General features: G+C 33.4%; 1 pseudogene; it reads left to right on the top strand.

Moving 5' to 3' along the window:
- The first annotated feature begins 1016 nt into the window (after positions 1-1016).
- Positions 1017-10225, top strand: part of LOC149177528 (uncharacterized) — a 28410-nt pseudogene continuing 19201 nt past the window's right edge.

Raw genomic sequence — 10225 nt, 5'->3', positions numbered from 1 at the left:
AAGGAAGGAGAAAGGAATACAAGGTTTTTTCACAAGTCTACCATGGATCATAGGTCTCATAATAGGATTTTAAAACTGAAAGATACGTAAGGAAAACAGCTCAATACCCACAAAGAAATAGAATCTTCTCTGGTTCAACATTTCCGAGGCATAGCAGAGGAACCTCTCATAGACAGATCACAATTCATCAATGACTTAACTAAGCACATTCCTAAGCTTGTGACAAGAGAAGACAATTATAATGCTAACATGCCAGTGAATGAAGAGGAGGTTAGCGAAGTCATTAAAGAGATGCAAAATTGGAAAGCTCCAGGCCCGGATGGTTTCAATGTTGAATTCTTCAAAGCATGCTAGAACATAGTCAAGCAAGATATCCTAGAGGTGGTGGGGGACTGAAGGAAAAACAAAATTGTTCTGAAAGCACTCAACACCTCTTTCATATCCTTGATTCCAAAGCAGGAAAATGCTATGACACCAGATAGATTTAGACCCATTTACGCAATGTGGTGTACGAAATTATTTCCAAAATAATTGCAAACAGGCTTAAGCCCCTTCTTCCAACTCTAGTGTCTAAGGAGAAAACTGGATATGTGGAAGGTAGGCAAATTCTAAACAATATCATTCAAGCTCACGAAGTGGTCCACTCACTGAAGAGGAATAAGCAAACAGGTATGATCATACAACTTGATCAAGAAAAGGCTTATGATAAGCTTAGTTTGACATACATCAGGGAAGTTCTAAAAGCATATGGCTTTGACCATAATTGGATAAGCTGGGTAATGGCCCTTGTTACCACCTCAAGATTTTCAATATTGTTGAATGGCTCACCATCCAAAACCTTTAAGCCTTCAAGAGGACTCAGACAAGGAGATCTGCTTCCACCCTTCCTCTTTATTCTCATGATGGAAGGGCTAGGCAATGTGATCAAAGCTGCCAAAGTAGAAGGCAAAATTTAGGGTCTCAAACTCACCTTGAATGGGGATGCTTTGACTCATCAACAATTTGTGGACGACACCATGCTGCAGGGTATACCTATGGTCAAAGAAGCTCATGCCTTCAAACAAATTCTGAAAGACTTTGCTATGGTTGCGGGTACTGAGGTAAGCCTTACCAAATCAAAGATTTTCTTTTTTAATATTGATAGTGCTATATAGAGAAACCTCACCAGAATTCTAGGTTTTCAAAGAGAAATGCTACCGTCCAAATATTTGGGAGTTCCTCTATCAAACAAACCTCTAAGCAAGATAGTTTGGGAGCCTATTATTAATAGACTCCATGACAGAATCTGGAAATAGACAAACAGGTCTTTGAATTTGGCAGGAAGACTAGTGCTTACAAAATCCATCCTACAAACTGTTCCCATTTTCATTTTTTCAACACTTCCAACTCCTAAAGAAGTTATGCAACACATTAGAAATATTCAAAGAGATCTTCTTTGGGGCAAATGGGAAGAGAAAAAGAAATGGTCTTTGGTAGCCTGGAAAAGATCTGTAAACCTAAGACACATGGAGGTTTGGGACTTGATGACCCTGAAACCCTAAACAAAGTTTTGCGGGCAAAACTATGGTGGAGATGGAAAGGTATGGAAACAGAAATATGCAAACAATTGGCAAGAAAGGGAGCACATCGGAATGTCTGGAATCATCAAAGGCTCCCACATATGGAACAAATCTTGGGAGAATAGAGCTATTGTTCAAAAACACAGTTTCTGGGAAATCAGAGATGGAAACCTTGCTTGGTTTTGGGAAGATAATTGGCAACATGAACCACAACTGTTGAGAGAAGATTTTGACAATCTTAAGAAGGATACTGATGATAAAAGGTTACACAGGGTAAATGACTTCTAGTAGCAGGATAGAAACGAAGGAAAATGGAGAGTATGGAAGAACCTAATTTACAGTGAGGACTCTTCGTTGAAGGCCCAGGTAGAAGCTCTCATAGTCATCTTGGAACAGAGAAAGATTATGATTTCAATATCTTCAGACCAACTAAGATGGGGCAAAAACAATGAAGGCAACTTTAACCTTAAAGAGGCCAAGCAAACAGCCCTTGGGCTTGACTTTCCAAACCCTGACATGGTATGGAAGAACCTATGGCAGAATCAAAACTGGATGAAAATCAAACTGTTCATGTGTTTGGTGAAACATAAAAAGATTCTAACTTAGGAAAAGTTGCGAAAGAGAGGTGTAATCGGTCCATCAAGATGCCAGCTTTGCAAATTACAAGAAGAAACTATGGAACACCTTCTCAACCTATGCCCATTCACCTCCACCTTGTGGAATTGGGTGGCTTCAATCTTCAAACATTCTGACAGTGACATTTTTAGCATCAACAACACATTGAGGAATTGGAGGAGACATTTCTCTGCAAATGAAATAATCAACAAAGCTTGGGAGTTGGTTCTTGGCTTTCTAATCTAGGATGTCTAGAAAGAATGCAACAATAGAATCTTCAAGAAAAGGATTGGTTCTACCCAGAGCAATATGGATCAGATCATAAGACAGCTCAAAGAGATTGTAGGAAGCCTTATAAAAACCCCCCTGAGAACCAACCTCATGATCAGGATATGCAGATACTTCTGCATTTTGGCCTTCAGGGGCTCTTCCCCTAGGGAATAATCAAGAATGCAAGTCATATAACAGCTGATAAGGATTTCTGGAAACCCCCCCCCCCCACCATGGTTTTATGAAATGCAATATAGATGGGGCCTCAAAAGGAAACCCTAGAATTGCTGGTTATGGAGGAGTAATAAGAGATGAAAAGGGTTTAATAAAAGTCATCTTTCACAGTCATTTGGGTAAAGCCACTAATAATATGGCAGAGCTCATGGTCCTTGAGAAATGCCTAGAAATCTTAAGGGACTCAAATTTACATAATACCATAACTGAAGTTGATTCTAAACTGATAATCAATTCAGTCAAGAAATTATGCAATGGCACAGCACCAGACAAAGTATCGAAACACTAGAGATTGTTGCAAGTCTATCAACTTATTCAATCCCACCTGCACACCATGAGAACCCTTAGTTTCATTCATGTGCGAAGAATAGCCAACAGGTTAGTGGATATTATGGCTAATGAAGGCATACTCTGTGCCAAAAGCAATAAAATATATGAATGGACAAAGACTCCACAAGGTCGATTGCGGGATGAGTGCCACAAACAGGCAACCTTCGACAGGGAGTTCTATCAGAGCAGAGGAAATAAGCAGGATGAAGTATGATGAAAACAGAGGACTTTTGGTCGACATGAGGAAGAAGTATGAGCAAGAGGTCTAGGACAGATCTAGAGTTTTACTCTGGTTATTAGGCAGGAAATTGGACACGGAACACTATATTCCTAAGTTTCTCGGGCGGGAAACTAAATATAGGACAAGTCTTCAAATGTATCAGAAAAACATTAAATGTTGCCTTTTAATGTTTGGTGCCGAGAGCTTAATTAAAGAGTGGGAAAGTCAACGAAATCACAGAAATCCAATGTATTTCATGCAGTAAACAGCTAGATGGTTAACCTTCCAAATGGACCCGAAATGCAATTAGGCGATGTCTCTATCAGGCTTCTGGTCCAAAGGAGCAGTTAAGTTCCGCACTTGTTGGAAAGTCCTTCCAAGTTCGCCTGCATCTGGTGTATTTAAGGAGGTTAAATTGTTCGGAGGTTATCTCCCCAATTGGACCCGAAATGGTTTCTAAAGGTAGTTCACTTTTCTTTTTGGGTCCGTGTTTGTTGTTAACGTGTGAGCTTGAAGGAAACCTGAAATAACACCTGGACCATTAGATCTTCGGGGCTTGATTGAACGGTTATGTTGTTCGGTGGGTCTTCGGTAGTAACGTGGAAAGGTGGTGTGGACCCGAGTCTTGGTTTGTGGGCCCGTGGACCGAGGCTTTGTGAGGCTCGGCTTTTGTTTGGGCAACTGCTCCTCATTATGTACATTATGTAACTTTTATTTTAATTGGAATAGAAGGACCTATGCTTACTTTAGCTATAAAAAAAACAAAACAAAACAAAAACTTTTTCATTTTTAGTTTAGAGAGTAAGATTTACAATCTCATGTGTATTCATATATATATATATATATAACCACATTTCAAAATCAATCATATGTTAATTTATTTTAATGAATAAATCTTCATATTTAATATATGTTGATGATTTGAAAAATTATATCATTTATCAAGTGATATTAAAATCTTTTTCATTTTGAGTTTAGAGAGTGAGATTTACAATCTCATGTGTATTCATTTAAAGATATTGTGTAACTAGAAACTATTTAACATGGTTTAGAACTTTAAGTATATTGTGTTTAAAATACTTATTGAAATTGTTAAATTTTTCATTTTTAAGTAAACTATACAAAATGTAAAGTTGTATCTTTTTTTTTAATTATTAGCACATATTTTTATAGAATTATTAGAGATCTATTTTTTTCATTTGTAGGAACTTTTTGTAGGCTTTCTCCATAATAAGTTTTAATTTCTTGGAGCAAGACTCTCAATAGAAGGTTTTATACTCACCATAAATTGATGTTTCCTTAGTAGAGAGGTAGGAGTAAACATTTTTTAATCATTCATAGGGAGCTCATAATCGTGGTTCTTGTTAGCCGAAGAGACACATTGCGATTAGTGTTAGTTTCTCTTGTTTACATGAATGCAAGAGTTACCAAACCTACATATAGCACTAGAGAATTGTTTCAATAGATTACAAAATAAATTTTGAAATATAATTCTTAATGCATAATGTGATGTTAGGGTCCTACACCAACTCCCTTAAGTAGATAGACATACTGCTATATATTGAGGCCATTTTTATTAAAAGTCCTTATGTAGAATATTTAATGTAAGATTAATAATTGTAAGAAAGCTTGTTAGAAAGGTTTGCTTACTAGAAGTGTTATGAATAAAATATATATATATATATATATATAGTACAAATAATATAAATAATAATAATTAATTAACTAATAATTAGTATTGAAGAGACATGTATCTATGGATATGATCATTCATGAAGAGGCACTTTCTAGGTGTGTAAGTGGGCCCTCAATTGTAATCTCATATCTCATATATTCTATGCATCTTTATATAAATATATTATTATCCTATCATGGATATTTACATATTTCAGATCCTCTGAGTATTTTGCTTTGTATACAAACTTTGTTTGTTATAGAATGTGCCTAGGACATTAAATATAAACTATATAATCATGTAGAATCAAGGTAATGGGATGTTTTCTAAAGCGTATTATATTCATTTTTTTCTCATCTAGAGGTTTTCCCTTAAAAGTGGCAAGTGAAAATTACTTCCATCAATAAAGGTATTATTATTTATGATACTCTAGTTATTCTACAATCTACTAGTTATTATAATCAAACATTTATTCTCTAAATTTTGCTATATTTTGTTATTTTTCTCTTATTTTTTTATTTTGATAATAAAGAACTCCATACTCAAGATAAAAATTGTATAAAAGCTCTTAGTTATGCATGCGATAATGTTCCTTATACTTCTAACCTCAATAAGTTGATTCAAGAATATTGATGTAGAGCCTCATAAACATCCATAATATATGAGCCAAACTAGATAATAAATAGTGATTTTCTTTATATTTTGTATTATTTCCCACTCATCCATCTAAAATACTTCATTTAGGTCAATATCTATCTCTATTATGGTAACATGGTTCTTAAATTTCTATATAGTTATTGAGAATAAACCTCTATAAGGAAAGGGATAATAATTCTAGTTAAGGGACTAAAAGCATCAAGGATCTATAGATTATATGAATGCCTCATTAGGATCATATTGATAGTCCAACCACTGAAATACACCAAAATTGGAAAAACAAGTGTCAAGGCCTCCTTAGCAACAACATTGTTGATTTTCTAAACCAAATTTGGTAGAATCCAAATAAAGAAATTAATGTAACATTTCCTAAGAAAATGCAACTAAATACTTGATGCACAAAAGACCTTTTTGGTGAATAAATTCCTTACATGTCTATCAATTTGTTGAACCATCTATATTCATTAGTATCTCAGTGACTTTGATTTCCTTTTGTATCCCTTGTGTATCACTCAAAACTATGCATTTGAAACTTAAATACATAACATAACCAATAAAGATGATTGACAAGCACCTTCCTTTGTTGAACCCGAAATATTTCTCTATAACATAACTTCCAAATACATTGGTCATAACTATCAAGTATTTAGGTAAAACTCCATGGAAAATCCTTAGTTACTCTTTAGAAATATTATTTCCATTTATTTATTTATTTAGTTATGAATGAAAAATTGGGTTCAATTTTTATCAACAAAAAACATATGCATGTTCAACAATATTAGACAATGAAAAATTATGTCTCTTTTATTTTAGTTCATCTAGCAATAAAAAATAATTATATAATCTAATATTTAGCCTCATCTTTGTGATTGTGAACCAAGAAAACCTCCCACTAATGTTTCTCTCTTGAATCCCACTACATCATGGAAGCTCTTCTCATTTAATCTTGGAGGTTTGTAGCCACTAATGGATAACTTGATAACCTTAAGTCATTAATGGTGAGATGGGATAATTTATTATGATGCTTCCACTAAAATGACTTCCAAAATATGTTGCATTTGTATAGTTACTATTGTTATCAATCATTATACTACATCTCAAAAGTGGTATCTATGTTTGACAATTGTACACCAATCCATGGAAACCTTCTATAATGACATGTGATCTATATCATCTCTACCAACAATCCCTCTAGTTAGAGATGGAATTATAAGGGGTACAACATTGGTTTCAAGTGGGTTATTACGAATAATGAACATCACAAGGATGGTTATGGAGTAGGTCTAGACAAATATTCCTTCGATAAAACAAAGTATGTTTTCATTTCTACATGCTCTAATACACAAAATAATCATCAAAAATAAGAAAATAATAGTCCCTCTTAGTTTGGAAACCAAAATAGTATAGTTCTCATAAGGAAGTTAAATTGTCACTTGTTCTTGGTGTTAATGGGTACTTTGGAAGTTTTAATTAGATTTCCTTTATGGTGAGTTTAAGGTGAAAACTTGCATCTATGAATAGCACACCTTCAACATCATCTATGTAAAATAATTTCATATAGGATTCTCAAAATAAAATTAGTAAAAAATTTCTAAAATGAATCATGTAACCATATCCTCCTAGAGTTTTAACACAAGTCTACTGATGAGAACCCAAGACCTTTACTAATGATCCTCAACCTTATTAAATTGTAGTTGGCTTTTTGAAAATTTTGCATTTATAACTGTAATTTATTTTACTTTAAACTAAAGGAAGAGGCATTGTTCACCGATAATTTGACATATTGTTAGGTGAAATTATGACCACAAAGGTCCCTTAATGATCGTAGGGTACAATTTTATAAACTCCCTATGTGAGAACTACTTCGTTCTCCCCATTAGGCCTTTCACATAATGAATGGTTTTACGATCAATACATTTATAGTAATGTTTTTTCATAATTTTATATAAACATATAAGACACTTATGCTCTAGAATATTAATATGGAATCCCCTACACTACATTAACTTTGTTTTTCTACAAAAGGATTTAATTGTCTATATATATATAGAAACTCGATAATTGTTTGAACCATATTCCAAAGGCATGTTGTCAACAAGGAGGCCATAGAACAAAAGTTCAAATTAGTCAAGTCCCTTTGGTTTCATAGCCACTAATGTGATTAGAGGTTGAGCCACTCTCCATCCAGATATTTTAGGGAAGTGGAAATTTCCTAAAGTATATAAGTTTTTAAATATCTGTGTAGACCAACAAAATTGAAAAGAAATTATCTATTGGCTCTACCAATTTTTTTTTGAACTGATATAATTTCACGAAGAATAGTAGTTAGGTCTATTAATTCATTATTCTGAAAATAGGTGGAATAAAAAGAAATAAAAATTTTCAAGTAAATCAACCACTTCCATCTTATTTTCTCCCAAATATGTTGCAAATATAGAGGATAGAACCATTATCCAACCTAATGTATCTAGATAAATATATTCTTATCATATCACTCTAAATTAATTACAGTTATACCAATCCCCTATTATTTTTTCAAGAGTTTTCTAATGTAGGTGACAATTTTTTTATTAGGTTGTTAGATTTAATTAAATTTAGTTCCTATCAAAGGTGCTTACATTCTTTAGACATCCAAAATTATAATTTTGATGGTTTAATTGTTATTGAGTATCGAACATTACTTGCTAAAGCTCATTATTAATTTCACACTAGAAGTGAAGAAGCAACAACATGTTGACATTGTTTATGCTACTACTCAAGATATTATGAATAATCATTAGCTAATAGTGAAGTTATTTTAGTATATATCAATTTCATGTGTCTTGGAATTTGTGGTTTTAAAAGTGATTTTTAATATTTTGATATATGGAATTGGATGCTATAATATAAATTCTAATAGCATTCTATGATTCTCATTTTCCATATTGTTCCTCATATGATGGTTTGGCATCCATAGAAAAAATATTGAGAAATAAGGTTGGAATTCAATATAAGTATATAATCATCAATGCATTGCTTAAGGTATATAATATAAATATTGAAAGTAAACTTATACTAGGATGAGATCATTCAAGTTGTGCTAGAAATGATAAATCCCCTCTTTTACTGGTGCTAGTGTGTTCACCTAAAATTACACAATTAACAACCCTTTGTACACTATGAGGGTTTACTTCTCCTTAGATTTATGGATTTATTAATTATTTTCTATTTCATATGCATGAAAAATATAATTATATAGAAAATAGATAAAAATGAAATAAAAAATAGCAAAACACAATTGAGAAAAGATATATCCTTGGAAACATTTTTAGGAGAAAACCCAACTAGAAAATGAGGTCACTCTATTGTCTTTTTCTAAATAGATGATAGATACAAATACAAAGAATTAAGGAATGTGACTTATGGGCTACTATAGTGAAAAATACTCTCAGTGTTCTCTCCCCCTATCCCTCTCATATTTTCTTCTCGTTTATGGAACAAAATTCCCTCAAAATGAATGGAATCATTTTTCCTCCTAGTGGCTCAGTTATAACACAACCTGATAGCCTACTAGTGGTTAATTTTAACTCCTTCAAATCATAAATAGAGCTAAAATATGGACTCTTATAGAGTTTATTCATAATCATTATGTCCCTATCCCATTTTCCATGAATAATGGGGGCTAATATGGCATCGTCTCGAATTATGGTGGTCAAAAGATGAAGATCAACTTCTGAATGGCATAACTTTTTCATATGTGCTTTGATTGAGGTGATTCTTGTGTCATTGGAAAGGTATCTATGTGTATAATAACACCAAAAGTATGACGCACTTAAGCAGAAAAACTTTATCCCAAAAATGTCATTTAATGCTTCAAACTACTCTAGGATGTTTTTAGACCCAAATTTTCCAAACTAGGTGTAACCAGTAAAAATGGTCTTCTGAGTTGATTCCTCCACTTTTTCCACTCTAAAATCATTGAGACAGATAAAAAACAATACAATGATATAATATAGATCACCCTAAACATTCACTACAATTCCCCTCATCCACCACTTATCAACACTTTTTTGTCCCTTAAGGCATCCCCTGTAATATCCTCCCTCGCTCCTCCTTGCTACCCATATTCAATATCTAAAGGTGAAGGTGGAAAATATCCAAAAAAAGTTTCAAATGGTAACTTAATAGTAGAAATGTGGACTTATCTATTATAAGAGTTTTGTATATATACCATATTTACATCCCAGGTACTCAAATGCTTCTTATTGTAACCCCACAAAGGCTACACCAAAGTCCTATTGACTAATTATGTCTACCCATCTATTTGTGGATGGAATGTTGTAGACCTCTTTAACTTTTCTTCCATCTTCTCCCATAATTTAGTCCAAAACACACTAACAATTCTTGTGTTCATATCTAAAATGATGCTCCTTGGTATGCCAAAGTGTGCATAGACCTGCCCAACGAACAAGCTGACAGATCCTTTCCTACTAATGATCTATTTACAGGGAATCAAAACACACATCTTGTTGAACCTATAAACTACCAAAAACAGGTTGTCATGTACCTTATTGGTTTTTGGTAAACCTCCCACAAATTCCATGGAAATTCTTTCCCAAGGACAAGTGGGTACAAGTAAGTGGTGATATAGACAAATTTTCCTATTACTATGCTTGCTAGTACAAC

The sequence above is a fragment of the Pinus tabuliformis genome, chromosome 4_1 (assembly GCF_031772625.1).
Source record: "Pinus tabuliformis cultivar Carrire ecotype Pingquan chromosome 4_1, CPIR1, whole genome shotgun sequence".
Taxonomy (NCBI): Eukaryota; Viridiplantae; Streptophyta; class Pinopsida; order Pinales; family Pinaceae; genus Pinus; species Pinus tabuliformis.
Note: the sequence above shows the minus strand (reverse complement) of the source record. Positions and strands in the feature narration are given on the sequence as shown.